Source organism: Peromyscus eremicus, chromosome 1, assembly GCF_949786415.1.
Source record: "Peromyscus eremicus chromosome 1, PerEre_H2_v1, whole genome shotgun sequence".
NCBI classification, from domain to species: domain Eukaryota; kingdom Metazoa; phylum Chordata; class Mammalia; order Rodentia; family Cricetidae; genus Peromyscus; species Peromyscus eremicus.
Window position 1 is genome coordinate 60,508,867 of NC_081416.1, and position 15,034 is coordinate 60,523,900.

Below are 15,034 nucleotides of genomic sequence, written 5' to 3' on the forward strand. Positions count from 1 at the left end.
TTGAAAACAAACAAACAAATTAACACAAAAACTAATAACAAACAAAATGCAGAGAAATCCTTAAACACTGCTAGTTGGAAAACTGCTGTAGCCACTATGGAAACCAGTACAGAGGTTCCTGAAAAACTAAGAGTAGAATTACCATGAGTCCCCGCATGTTCCTCCTGGGAAGACAGTCAAGAGACCCAAGCCAACACTTCTGAGTGTCCTTCAAACCCACACTCCACACAACAGCCAGGCTATGGGGTCAGCTGAGATGTCCATCCACAGACCAATGGATAAAGAAAATGTGGTTTACACACACAATGGAGCTTTTGGCATAGGAATAAAATGATGTCATGCTCAGGGAAGTGGATGTTACTGGGAAACATTGTATTAAGTAAGCAATCCCCACACATGTGTATATGTGTAATGGCATGATAGCAGAAGAGGGACTATTTGTGGTAGAGGAAGACACTATTTGGAATGAAGAAAGAGAACAGGAAGGGTAAGGGGGTGAATATGGTCAACACACAATACACTTGAATGGATGCACAGAATGTTATCCTAAAACCCCTTACTTCAGAGAACAAATATACCCTTATAAAAATAGTTTGTTTTATTTCACTTTGTTCTGCCTTGTATTTTGAGACAGCTTCTCACCATGTTGCTGGGCTGGCCTAGAACTTGCTATATAGACCAAGCAGGCCTCAAACTCACAGAGATCCATCTGCCTCTACTCCATGCCCCAGTGCTGGTATTAAGGTATTTACTATCACACACAGCTTAAAAAAAAATTGTTTTTAAGGAAATAATCAAGGACAGCATTGAGAATCCATGACAAGACCATGTAAACCATAAAGTAAATAAAAATAACTAACTAGAAAAGTCATCTGGCAGAAAAGAGGCAAGGAGTATATACAGAAGAAGGGAGGCAAGAACCTGGAGCTGCAGTCTCCTCCTGTGGGCCGGCTCTACTGGTTTGCTTTCTACGGCTGTGATAACCGCTGTGACCAAAAGCAGCTTGTGAAGAGGAGTTTATTTCATCTTCCAGCTTCCAGTCCAACATGAAGGGAAGTCAGAGCAGGAACATGGAGGAAGGAGCAGATGCAGAGACTGTGGAAGGAAAATACTCACTGGCTTGTTTTCCATGGCTTGCTCAGCCTGCTTTCTTATAGAACCCAGGACTACCTGCCCAGGGATAGAACTGACCCCAGGAGGCTGAGCCCTCCCACATCAATCATCAATCAAGAAAATGCCTGCAGCTGGGCAGTGGTGGCACAAGCCTTTAATCCCTGCACACTCTGGAGGCAGAGGCAGGTGGATCTTTGTGAGTTTGAGGCCAGCCTGATCTACAAAGCAAGTCCCAAGACAGCCAGGACTATTACACAGAGAAACCCTGTCTCAAACAAAACAAAACAAAACAAAAGAAGGAAGGAAGGAAAGAAAATACCTCCCACAGACTTACTCACATGCCAATCTGATGGAGGCATTTTCTCAATTGAGGTTCTCTCTTCCCAGATGACTCTAGCGTGTGCCAAGTTGATATAAAAACTAAACAGGGGGTGCTAGAGAGATGGCTCAGTGAGTGGTTAAGAGCACGGGCTGTTCTTCCAGAGGACCTGGGTTCAATTCCCAGCACCAACACAGCAGCTCACAACTGTCTGTAACTCCAGTTCCAGTGGATCTGACACCCCCACACAGATATACATGCAGGCAAAACACCATAAAAAGAAATGAAAATAAAAACAAGCAAGCAAACAAACAAAAACCTAATCAGGGCAGCCTACGGTGGAGCAGATTGGAAGGTGGAGGACTTCCCACAGTCAGATATCAGCTCCAGCCTCCAGTCTTCCTGGCTGGCTGCCCTCTTCATATTCCCCTCCATTAAACGCCAGCTCACGTGTTAGAAATGGCTTTGCCTTTGTGCTGGACTTATGCTGGAGACAGGAGGATTTTGTCAATGGATATTGCAATCTTAGGACTGGTCCTCAGGAACAGGTGTCTGACCCTCCTTTGACACGACCAGTCACGGTCCTGATGCCACACTTGGCACTGAAGCATGGGTGCTGAGCCTTTCCCATTCCTAGGCCCCAAGAGGATTTTCACTTCCCATTCCTCTTCTACAGCCATGCGAGCCTTCACCTGTGGCCATCAGAGAGCATAAAGCAACCCCATGGAACTTCTAGAGATAAAAACCACTGTCTGGAGTAAAATATGATGGATAGACCTAATGGCATATTGGAAATTACTAAAAGAAAAACAGGCAAAGTTTGAAGACAGGACTAGAAACCACTTGGAAGGAAAACAGAACATTTTGAAATGTGTGACAAGATTGACACCTTCTTTCTCTCCCTCTGTCCTTACCTTTCTTATTCCTCCTTCCTTTCTTTATTCCTTCCTTCCTCCCTTCCTGTTTTCCTTCCTTGAACTAACAGTAGTTCATTGGACTGCAGAGATTAAAAATAAGTCTTGTTTACATGTAAGCAAAAAAGAAGTGATCACGAGCTGAGTGCAAACACCTGGACAGGGATATAAAGGGCCCAGGCTCAGCAGGCTCCACATCTGCACACCTCCCTCTCCATTCGCTCTTCTAACCTACTCCATCCTCAACCAAACACCAGAACCATGAGCTGCTGTGGCTGTTCAGGAGGCTGTGGCTCCAGCTGTGGAGGCTGTGGCTCCTGCTGCTGCAAGCCTGTGTGCTGCTGCAAGCCTGTGTGCTGCTGTGTGCCTGCCTGTTCCTGCTCCAGCTGTGGGGGCTGCAAGGGAGGCTGTGGCTCCTGTGGGGGCTGCAAGGGAGGCTGTGGTTCCTGTGGGGGCTGCAAAGGAGGCTGTGGTTCCTGTGGGGGCTGCAAGGGAGGCTGTGGTTCCTGTGGGGGCTGCAAGGGAGGCTGTAGTTCCTGTGGGGGCTGTAAGTCCTGCTGCTGTGAGTCCAGCTGCTGCAAACCCTGTTGCTGTCAGTCCAGCTGCTGCAAGCCCTGCTGCTGTCAGTCCAGCTGCTGCAAGCCCTGCTGCTGTCAGTCCAGCTGCTGCAAGCCCTGCTGCTGTGAGTGCAGCTGCTGCAAGCCTTGCTGCTGTCAATCCAGCTGCTGCAAGCCCTGCTGCTGTCAGTCCAGCTGCTGCAAGCCCTGCTGCTGTCAATCCAGCTGCTGCAAGCCCTGCTGCTGTCAGTCCAGCTGCTGCAAGCCCTGCTGCTGTCAGTCCAGCTGCTGCAAGCCCTGCTGCTGTCAGTCCAGCTGTTGTGCCCCTGTGTGCTGCCAGTGTAAGATCTGAGGTTCTGTCTACATACCTCAGCTGGGTCCTGAAAATCTTGTCCTCAAAGATCAATGGAAACTGCATTTTGACATCCTGAAAAAACTTGCATCTATTCTTTGGATTATGGCAGGCTGGGGTGCCAATATCAGCACCCAGCCTGCAACGTTGAGATTATGGAGCATACCATGTCCTCAATCCTGCCCAAACTCCTAAATCCTGTGTCTTTCCTGGATTCACTACTCCACCTTCCCAGAATTCCAAGGCTGCAGTTCACTTGCTGGGAACATTCTGAGACTGGATGTCCTCAGAACAGAGGCCCTCACTGGCCCCTCGCACCCTAGCCCTCAGCCTCATGCCCCTCCCAGTTGCCTGAGCCCTATTTCCTTTGGAGTTCAATCTCTAGGACATGGTGACACTGGAGACCTCCAAGTTACATCATGAGGGAAGGGATTCTTCCATTTCTCCCCTGCTTCTGTGGCTGTGACTCACCCCTGTGTTAAATGCTGTGCCTGAATTATTAAATAAATTTTTTGCATACCTCTCAAGAGCTTTTACCATCATCTTGTGTTTTCAGTCTGTAATTAGGAGCCTGTGCGGATTAGCTGTTTTAGCTGTTACCCTTGTTCCTTGCTCCCCATGGCCTCACTTTGCTAGGGTTCCATCACAGAGTTCTACAGAGCAGGTGATTTAAATGAAGAAATCAACACAAAGGTCTCATGGCGATGTGGCTCAGTGTAGGCAATAGTGTAGCATAAGGGAGACCCTAGACTCTATCCCGGAGTCACAAAAAAAAAAAAAAAAAAAAAAAAACCAGAAAACAAAAACAATAACAGGGAAAAAAGAAATAGGATTGTGAAGGCCAGATGTCTGAAACTGAGGTGTCACAGAGCAGTAGCTGTGGCCTCTGTCCTCCTATGCCCTCTGCTGTTGGCTTGCTGTTCTGTCTTGTGCATGTGCTCTTCTCCTGTGTGTCTGTCGTGGTCCTGTTTCTTGTAGTACAGTTGTGTGTAACGAGGTCTCCACAGTCTGTTATGGACCCATTGTAGCTTATTACATTTGTAAAGACCCTTTTCCCAGACAAAGTAGTCTCTGAGGTGCTTTGAGACAGGGTCAGGGTTCAGCTGAGGCACCCTTCCAGGATCAGGGAATCATGCCTTCCTACCTTCCACAATGAAGAACTTCTGGGCATCTTTGAGCCCTCTGTCTTACCTGTTACCAAACCCTATAATCTTTCCCAAACATGTCATTCAGCACCTCCTTTTGCCTCAGCCTCCATCTCCCTGCTGGGCCCCATATCTACCCCTTACCTATGATATTTACTGTTAACCTTGAGCCACAGAAACAAAAACAACAACAAAAAACCCATCACATTGTGGCTTACGTGGCGCTCATGATATGTCATAGGCATGGTCTTCTCTGGGCTTTGCAGCAGAAGGCAGCATCAAGGGCTGGCAGGTTGAGGCTCTGGCAAGGTCTCGTTGCAGCCAGTAGATATTACCTTCCCACAGGTCCTTATGATACTGGGCAAATGAGGAGATAAATATGAATAACTAAGGAAAACTGTAGCTGTGTACTACAGACTCTGTCTCCATGCTTATGGTGGACCTTTTGTGGTTAAACCGCCTTAAAATTTAAGATAGGTTAATCCTGTTATATCAGGATTGAAAGCTTCTGGGCATCCAGACTTATGCACTGATGAAGGGTCTGCATCCTCAAAAGATGTAAGGTCATAATAACATCCTCTGCATAATGGTTTACACACACACACACACACACACACACACACACACACACAAACACCTTTTGTGGAGATCATGGGAAGAAAGATCTGGTCCACCATGATTTGGAAGAGGAAAGGGATCACCTAATTCAATGAACATTACCCGCTTCATAAATATTCATGAACCCTTCTTTGAAACCCAGAGTCCAGAAGCCACCAGGCTGATCACTGCCTTGGGGTAGACCACTTCAAACTTTATTTGGAATGTGTGCTTTGCTAAATAAACTTCTGATCAAACTATATTTCTTGGCTGAATTCTTTTTTTTAATTGAAAAAAAATTGCTGTTATTGATTTTTGAGACAGTTTCTCTGCATATCCTTGACTGTTCTGGAACTTGCTCTGTAGACCAGGCTGACCTCAAACTTACAGATCCACCTGCCTTGGCCTCTCGAATGCTGAGATTAAAGGCATAGGTTACCACTGCCCAGCTTATTTGAATTTTTTTTATATACTGTATTTTGTTCATGTCCCCGCCAGTTCCCTCAGATTCTTCACACCTCTTTACTCACCCAACTTTATGGTCTCTCTCTTTCAAAAACAAAATAAAAAACCCAAGAAACACATACACATTAAAAAAAACACACACAAAAACAAAAATCAAAACTAACAAGCAAAAGACCCATAAGGTGAAAAGTGCCAAAACCAAAGCAAAATGAAACAAGAAGTCTACAAAAAATACCACAGAACTTGCTTTGTGTTGGCCAACTACTCCTGGGGCCTTACATGGGGCCTGCCCTGAAGTGTGATTAATATACCAGTGAGACTGTCGGAAAGACACCTATTTTTTTGTTTGCCAGTAGACATCAATTTCTGATAGCTTCTTGGCTAGGGCTGGGACCCCATGTCCACTTCTCCCTCTCAGTCGTCTTGAATCTGTGTGGGTCTTCTCCATGCTTTGGCTGAATTATTTACTTCAAGAAGAGAGACACCTGTAACATCTGGTGCCAGCTTCCTTCAGAGGCACGACAAACTCTCCCTTTTCTGAGGCCAAGGGAGAAAAATGTGTAAAGGAGCCCTTTGAAACACCCAAGTGCCACTAAAGATTGTCTAAGCTTGGCCTGAATGGTACAGAAAAGTTAAGACTGAACGGCTATTGAAACTGCTCTCCTGGGTGCTCAACACCCAAAGCTTGGAGGCCTCTACCAATGAGGAGAGAGACAAAAAGAACAGCCATGTGGTTGTTCACAGGACCCAAACTGAAAGGCACAGATGTGGTGGTATTGTGTTCCCCAAAATATTGTGCATGCCAATAAACTTATCTGGGGTCAGAGACAGAACAGCCACAATATTAAACATAGAGGATAGACAATGGTAGCACGCACCTTTAATCCTAGCATTCCATGTGTTCAAGGATACAGCCAAGCATGGTGACTCAAGCCTTTAATCCCAGAAAGCCAGCCTTTAATCCCAGGGAGTGGTGGTAGAAATCAGAAAGATAAATAAGGCGTGAGGACCAGAAACTAGCAGCATTTGGCTGGTTAAACATTTGGCTGGTTAAGCTTTCAGGCTTTCTAGCAGCAGTTCAGCTGAGAGCCATCTGGAGAACACAGAGGCTTCCAGTCTGAGGAAACAAGATCAGCTGAGAAGTTGGCCAGGTGAGGTTAGCTGTGGCTTGTTCTGTCTCTCTGACCTTCCAGTGTACACACCAATACTTAGCCTCAGGTTTGATTTTATTAATAAGAACTGTTAAGATTCCTGCTACACACAGATCAAGAAGAAACTTACCAAGAAATGACTTTGTCTAGACTCCAAAAGAAAAACAAAATATTCATTTCTCTGCTTCACCTAGTTGAGATTAAAGCACTTGATGTGGCCGAAGTGGAAAGATTAAGGAAAACATCCCTAGAATAAAGTGACTCCATGGCTATATGGGACCATTCAATCTTTCCTCTCCATCCTGGACCAACTTTCTAAGGAAAAAAATATGTAACCAGAATTGTTACCAGAGTTATTAGGGTACAAGCCTGGGCCCCAGCAGCTGTAACAACCTATACCCAGCCCCTCTCAATGGGCCCATTAACAGACAAGAAATAGTGAAAAGCAGAGAAAGGAGAATTACTCAGATTTGCCACATTGGAATGAGGAACAAAAATGTCCAGTGACCTCCCTAGCCCATCCTCAGGTCCTGTCATGAAATTTGGGTTTAAAAAGAGGGCAGGAGGTGTGCATAACTAAGCAGTCCTGGTCGAGGTGTGGTCCTGCCTGTCACTGACCCATCACTGTCAGCTCTAGTCTCTCCTGTAAGGTGGCCTGACAAGTTCTCAGAACTCTGTGAGATCTCTGGGAGACAAGCTCCCCCTCTGGCTGGCACCAGGCTTCAGCCTTTCCCTTCCCCAGTGCTGTAGAATATTTTAAGGTGTGTTACTTTGTTTATGTCCGTTTGTTTAATTCTGTGAAGCTGTGTTACTGTGCCTGTCTAAAACACCTGATGGTCTAATACAGAACTGAATGGTCAATAGCAAGGCAGGAGAAAGGAGAGGTGGGGCTGGGAGGCAGAGAGAATATTTAGGAAGAGAAATCTGGGAGGAAAGAAAAGGAAGTAGTAGCCAGAGAAGGAGGAGGACTCCAAGGGCCAGCCACCCAGCTACACAGCAAGCCATGTAGTCAGAGTAAGATTTACAGAAGTAAGAGAATGGGAAAAGCCCAGAGGCAAAAGGTAAATGGAATAATTTAAAGTTAAGGAAAGCTGGAAAGAAACAAGGTAAGCTAAGGCCAGACATTCATATTTAAGAATAAGCCTCGCCAGGTAGAGGTGGCGCATGCCTTTAATCCCAGCACTCGAGAGCCAGAGCCAGATGGATCTCTGTGAGTTCAAGGCCAGCCTAGTCTACAGAGTGAGATCTAGGACAGGCACCAAAACTACATGAAGAAACCCTGTCTTGGGAGAAAAAAAAAGCCTCTGAGTATGATTTATTTGGGAATTGGGTGGTAGGCCCCTCAAAAGAGTAAAAAACAACCAACAACACCTGGTGTGAAACTCACAGAGAAACTTCAATTCCTTGAGGACTGTAATTCAATAGTCTGATAGCTGAAGGGAGAGACACACATGTCTCTCAGAATATCATACATGCTAGGAATGTTACAGCTACAGAGACTATCCTAGGAACAGGAAGAAGGAAGCAAAGACCCCATTTCCCCACAGTGGAGGACACTGCCATCATTGCTGTGGTCACCAGGAAGAGGTCACACCAAGGGAAACAGCAGAGGGTGGCATAGCTCTGGTTTGAGGGCATCTGAGAGCTAGAAGTGTGGCAGGAGGGGCAATAGCCTAGCATGCCTCAGACACAAAGCACCACAGAGGTTGGATCCCTTAGCAGGGGGCCCGGGGTGTGAGGGGCTTAAGAAGGCATAAGGCAGAAATTATCTCACAAAACCTTCACACCCCAGAGGCTATTTTGGTCGCTCCATTCTGTAGAAGAGGAGCCCACAATGGAACCTGCTCAACGACAAAAGGGTATAAGAGCCCGAGTCCCAACCAGGCCACACTCAGTGACATGAATGAAGTCAGAGAGAGTTTTTCTTCAGTATGAGTTCCACAGGAAATTACCCCAGAAAACCTACATTCCAACTATAGAGAGTCAAAAGACCAAAGAAAAACCACCAAACAAGTCCAGAGTAAACAGGACAAGAACAAGGAAGAAACCACGTATGCCTTCACACATGACCCTGGGCAGGGATATAAAAGGCCCAGGCTCAGGAGGCTCCACATCTGCACACTTCCCTCTTATCTGCTCCTCTAACCTACTCCATCCTCAACCAAACTCCAGAACCATGAGCTGCTGTGGCTGTTCAGGAGGCTGTGGCTCCAGCTGTGGAGGCTGTGGCTCCAGCTGTGGGGGCTGTGGCTCCAGCTGCTGCAAGCCTGTGTGCTGCTGCAAGCCTGTGTGCTGCTGTGTGCCTACCTGTTCCTGCTCTAGCTGTGGTGGCTGTGGCTCCAGCTGTGGAGGCTGTGGCTCCAGCTGCTGCAAGCCTGTGTGCTGCTGTGTGCCTGTCTGTTCCTGCTCCAGCTGTGGGGGCTGTAGTGGAGGTTGTGGCTCCTGTGGGGGCTGCAAGCCTTGCTGCTCTTCAGGCTGTGGGTCATCTTGCTGTCAGTCCAGCTGCTGTAAGCCCTGCTGCTGCCAGTCCAGCTGCTGCAAACCCTGCTGCTGCCAATCCAGCTGCTGCAAGCCCTGCTGCTGTCAGTCCAGTTGTTGCAAGCCTTGCTGCTGTCAGTCCAGCTGCTGCAAACCCTGTTGCTGTCAGTCCAGCTGCTGCAAGCCCTGCTGCTGTCAATCCAGCTGCTGCAAGCCCTGCTGCTGTCAGTCCAGCTGCTGCAAGCCCTGCTGCTGTCAGTCCAGCTGCTGCAAACCCTGCTGCTGTCAGTCCAGCTGCTGCTGTAAGCCCTGCTGCTGTCAGTCCAGCTGCTGCAAGCCCTGCTGCTCTTCAGGCTGCGGGTCATCTTGCTGTCAGTCCAGCTGCTGTAAACCTTGCTGCTGTTAATTCAGCTGCTGTGTTCCTGTGTGCTGGCCAATGCAAGATCTAAGGTTCTGGTCACAGTCCTCCAGTAGTCCTGCAGACCAGCTCCCTCCACACAGGGACAGGAATAGCAGCCCTGAGCCCTGAGGTTCACCTCTGTGTCTTCATCCTCTGGTCCTGAAGCTACATCTCCAGACTGAGGGGGATATGTCTCGGTGTGGAGAAGAACACCTCTTGCTGGGAGCTCACTCCCCATTCCACACTCACTGGATCAGATCTCCATCCACTTCCTTCTCTCTGGTCTCAGGACTCTGACCTCCTTGGGATCTGGCCTCACCTGGAGGCTCCATCGTGTCCACAGGTCAGTAGCAGACTATGGAGGTCCCCAGAACTTGTGCCCCCAGGGATCTGTGAACTCCTTTCCACCAAGCATTGGCCTGGCCAGGCCCATCTTCACTTGACCTCCTCTGGGTTTCTGTTCTTTCTGATTCTCTGTTGGGGTGTTTATTGTGCCTTTGATACAAACATCCTTCAATAAACATTTTCTTCCCACTGTATTTCTCATGTCGTTCTTTGTTCTCATAATTGATCAGTAAAACCTCCTGTTTTCTCCCTATCCAGTTTGTCCTCTGAGGTTCCTTGTGTCAGTTCCAGCTGTGTATTCTTCTGCCTTCTTCCCCACATCCCCAACCCCCACCAGCACCAACCCCATCACACCCAATATGGAGCAAGCTGAGCCAGGGAGGCTGGACAACACAGCAGCTCTTTCAGAGTTAGACATCTTCAGAGAATCTGGGAATAGACATGGCAGAGAGGGTAGTTCTTTAAGTCACTGAGCCAAAACCAAGCGATTCAAAGGCAGTCCTGTAAGAACCAGACAATGCTAAGGGTACAGCTGTTTCTCTCATGGGTGCAGCCAAAGCTTCTGCAGCTAGCTATGTGGCCTGAGGATACCCTGGGGGTGTCCAAACCTGCCTTCCTTGTGCCGGATACATTTGGGCTTGCTGAGGAGGAGTTGTAAAGCATGTTAAGGTCCTTTGTCCATGTCTTCTTGTCTTTTACTGCCACTGTGAGTCAAGATAAAAGGAAGCAAACAACCAGTTCCTTTCTTGAGTCACATAGGCCACTTCACAACTATAGCAGCTCATATGGTCCAAGGTTGAGTCACCTATCAGCAGCACAGCCACATTCCATGGATGCAGGGATGTCCAATGGATAGTAGGGGTTAGAATCAGAAAGAGCTTTATAGAATGAATGTCATCAAGATGATAAAGCTAATGTCCACACTCCTAATTTCTTGTTCCCCCTCTTCCTTCTCTTCTTCCTCTAGTTCAGGGACTCTACCAACTCAGCTACATCCAAACACCAGACTTGTATATTTCTTACTAAAAGAACTAAGGTGCCTAGACTGCTATAAGAAATTACTAGAAACTGAATGGGTTCAAATAGGAAAAATGTATTTTCTCAGAAAGTGGGAGTCCAGAAATCTAAATCCAAGGTCTTAGCCAAGAGCGCCTCCTCTCTAGAGATTGAGGGAGAACTGGCGTTTCATCTGGTGGATTTCATCTGGTTGGCATTCTTAGTGTCTTTGTTACTTTTCTGTTGCAGTGGTAAGACATCATGACCAAGGCAACTTATTGAAAAGGTTTATCAGGAGCTTACAGTTTCAGAGAGTTAGATTCCATGACCATCACGGTGGGGAGCATGGCAGCAGGAAGTATTTGAGAGCTTACATCCTGAGACAACAATCATGAGGAAGAAAGAGGGCTAACTGGCAATGATAAGGGCTTTTGAAACCTCAAAATCCACCTCCAGTGACACAGCTCCTCTAACAGGGCCCCGCCTCCTAATCCTTCCCAAACAGTTCTACGGACAGGGGATGAAGTATTCAAATCTATGAATGCCTGTGGCAGCCATTTTCATTCACACAGGCTGCTGGTTGCATCCTTCAAACCTGTCTTCCTCTCTGGCTAGTCACACCCCCTCTGCCTTCGTGGGCCTCTGTCTCTCTGTTTTATAAGGATATGATGGGGTTTAAGGTCGACCCAGACATTCCAGGTAAGCGCATTTTTCTTTTGGCTTTGTTGCTCTTTGTTTTGAGTTTATTGGGGGGGGGGTAATTTAAGTTTAATTTTATTCTATGTGTATGGGTATTTCGCCTGCATGTATGTCTGTGCACCATGTGTGTGTAGTGCCTGCAGAAGTAAGAAGAGAGTGTTGGATCCCTTGAAACTGGAGTTACAGTTGGTTGTAAGCAGCTATGTGGTGCTGGGAATTGAACATAAGTCCTTTACAAGAGCAGCAAGTGCTCTTAACCACTGAGCCATCTCTCCAGGCCCCAGTTTCTTGGTTTTTGTTGTTGTTGTTGTTTGTTTTTTGTTTTTTTCGAGACAAAGTTTCTCTGTATAGTTTTGGTGCCTGTCCTAGATCTTGCTCTGTAGACCATGCTGGCCTCGAACTCACAGAGATCTGCCTGGCTCTGCCTTCTAAGTGCTAGTTTCTTGTTTTTATAAGACGGGATCTCAGTTGGTGGCCAAGGCTGGCCTTGGACCCAAGAAATCCTCCTGTCTCTGTCTTCAAAGTCCTGGGACTATAGGTATAAGGCACTATCCTAATCTAGGCTCCTTTCTAAATTCTTCATCTGGTTGTATCTGCAAATTATCTTTCAAAAAGAGCTAAGGCCACCCTTGTGCTCCCCCTGTGATAGTCACAGATGCCAGGGATTTGACATGCACATGGAGAACCACCATTCTGTATCCTCAGCCTCCAGATATTCCCATATGCTCCATGTGCAGAGCACATTAGCCCACCTCACCCTGCCTACACCACTTCTCTAAGCATCCTTCTATGTTCAGCCTAGTTATTCTACTCATCAATGTGCCAAGACACCTGTCAAAAGAAATTTAAGGACAGAGGGGTGTACTTAGACTCACAGTTAGAAGGTACCGTCCATCATGCTGGAGAAGGCATGGAAACAGGAATGTTTGCAACTAGAAAGCAGACAGAGATGAGTGCTGGCTTTTCATTTGCTCTCTTCTTTCCCTTCAGTTCAGGACCCGAGCCCATGAATACTAGCATCCACATTCAGAGCAGGTCTTCACACCTCAGTTAAACCTCTCTGGAGTTTCCTTCACAGAAACATCCAGACGTGTGTCTCTTAGGTGGTTTTTAATCCCATTAAATTGAGAAACAAGATTGACCATCACACCCACCCACTCCAACATCTGCAGGAGCTGTAGTGGGTACAAATCTGCACAGAGCATCATTAGTTTCAGAACCCCAATTGTCACCATCTAAACCACCCAGAAGAGGTTCTGCTGAGACTCTGTAAAGGATCTACCTTGGACCAATAATGCCAGTGCTCTATGGCATAGGGATGTCAAAGCAGATGACATGCCAGTGCTCTATGGCATAGAGGTAGCAAGGCAGAAGATGACATTTGTAGGCATTCTCATTTCCAAAGAGAAGAAATCAAGGAGAAACCTATCCTCAACAAGTCTGAGATCCTGCCAGGCAAATTTCATTAGGGATTGAGGTTTTGGGTAAGAACCCTACGGTTTGGTACACCTTCTTGTAGACCACAAAGGTCCCACTGGCCTCCAAGTCACCCTCAGGCCTCCTTTCTGTCTCCAGGAAGGCAGCACCCAGGCAACTTGGGAGTCTTAGCATCCCATTCCTCACCTGGAGAGCACAGACATCCTTGCTTTCTTTTCCTTTGTCTTAGCTGCTTTCCTATATACAGGAAGTAGGTTTCTTTGGCTGAGGATTTCCAAGTGGCAAGAACATGGCTGGCTTCTTTCTGCTTTTCTGGTCTCTCAGATTTTACCAATATCTGGTTCCAGGTTTTTTATTAATAACCATTTAGCAATTCATCTTACACCTAAGCCTCCCTGTACTGGGTGGTTTTGTGTGTCAATTTGACACAAGCTAGAGTCATCAAAGAAAAAGGAGCCTCAGCTGAGGAAACGCCTCCTTGAGATTCAGCTGTAAGGCATTTTCTCACTTAGTGATCAATGGGGGAGGGCCTGTGGTGGGTGGTGCCATCCCTGGGCTGGTGGTCCTGGTTTCTATAGAATGTAGCCTGAGCAAGCCATGGGAAGCAAGCCAGTAAGCAGCACCCCTCCATGGCCTCTGCATTGGCTCCTGCCTCCAGGATCCTGCCCTGTTTGAGTTCCTGTCCTGACTTCCTTCAGTGATGAACAGCAATGCTGAAGTGTAAGCCAAATAAGCCCTTTCTTCCCCAACTTGCTTTTGGTCATGGTGTTTTGTTGCTCAAACCACCACACACTCCATCCCTCCAACCATGAATGGCTCTGGAACCAAGTGGATTTCCCATGCAAGCCCCAGGAACTCACATCACGATGGAGCAGGAGAAGCATCCTTGGATCACACCTAGTGCCTCATCTCCATTCCAGGCTTCTTCTGAGAAGGCTGACCAGCTCCATTCATTGCACATCCAGTCATTTGACAATTGAGCAGTTCCTCAGGTTGTCTCTGCAGAACACATTTCTTTAACAAGAGTTATCTTCATGTAGCATCTTTTTCAGTCTTGATACGCTGAGCATTTGGCTTAGTGATTCCTTCCTCAATTGTCTCTTTTACCTCTTTGAATCAGAAAGAGAAAACACCTTTACTATTTTGCTTGGAAATATTCTCACCTAAATATCTACATTCACCACTTACACGGTCTGCTTTTTTTGACCCCCTTGTCACCAGGTCCACCTGCATGTAACACAATTGCCTGTCCTCTGGTTTATAATAATATTGCCATTTCTTTCTCAGCCCTCTTTGGCAGAGTCCTTAACTGGTGTCATTATCTAAATATTCTTTATCAATAGAAAATTGGGAGTCGGATATTGGGGTAAGAACTTGAAAGATCAGAGAAGCAGCAGAGCAGCCAGCAGTGACCTCCTACCTCTTCCGTTCCTTCCTGCCAAAGGGCCAAGATCCTCTCTCAGCCCCGCCTTACTACTTCCTCAGTCCTGCAAAACCTCTATGGTTAATTTTGATCAGCTAGTGCCTAGCTCCACCCTCTGATTCAAAACAAACTTTATTGTTAGAATGCAATCAAATTATCACACAACACTTAACACCCACATATCCACCAACAGTCTATGCCAGGCTTTGTGGCCTTTTCTGTGATGTATCGCAATGTGGTTCCATTCCTAATTATCTAAATCCAAGACCGGTGTTGTGTGTTTAAGTACTGTCTCAGCTACATCCCATGTTCATGTGTTCTGATACCATCCCAGCAGCACTCCACTCCCAGACACCAAAGTCTGCATTCATTTTCCATGATCTTTTAACAAGTGACCCCAGCATAATAGTTTGTAGATTATGACATTTTCTCCTGAGTTCTGGTGACAGAAGTCTGAAATTGAGGGTTAGCAGGGTCCCTTCCTGTACAGAGTACAGGGTTGTTATGTTTCTGGCCTCTTGTGATTCCGTGTAGTTGACATTTCCTGACTTGTGGCCAAATGACTGTAAGTTGCCTCCTCAGCCACACAATGTTCCCACCCACATGTTTGTTAGTCTGTCTGATCATCTGTCTGTCTGTACTC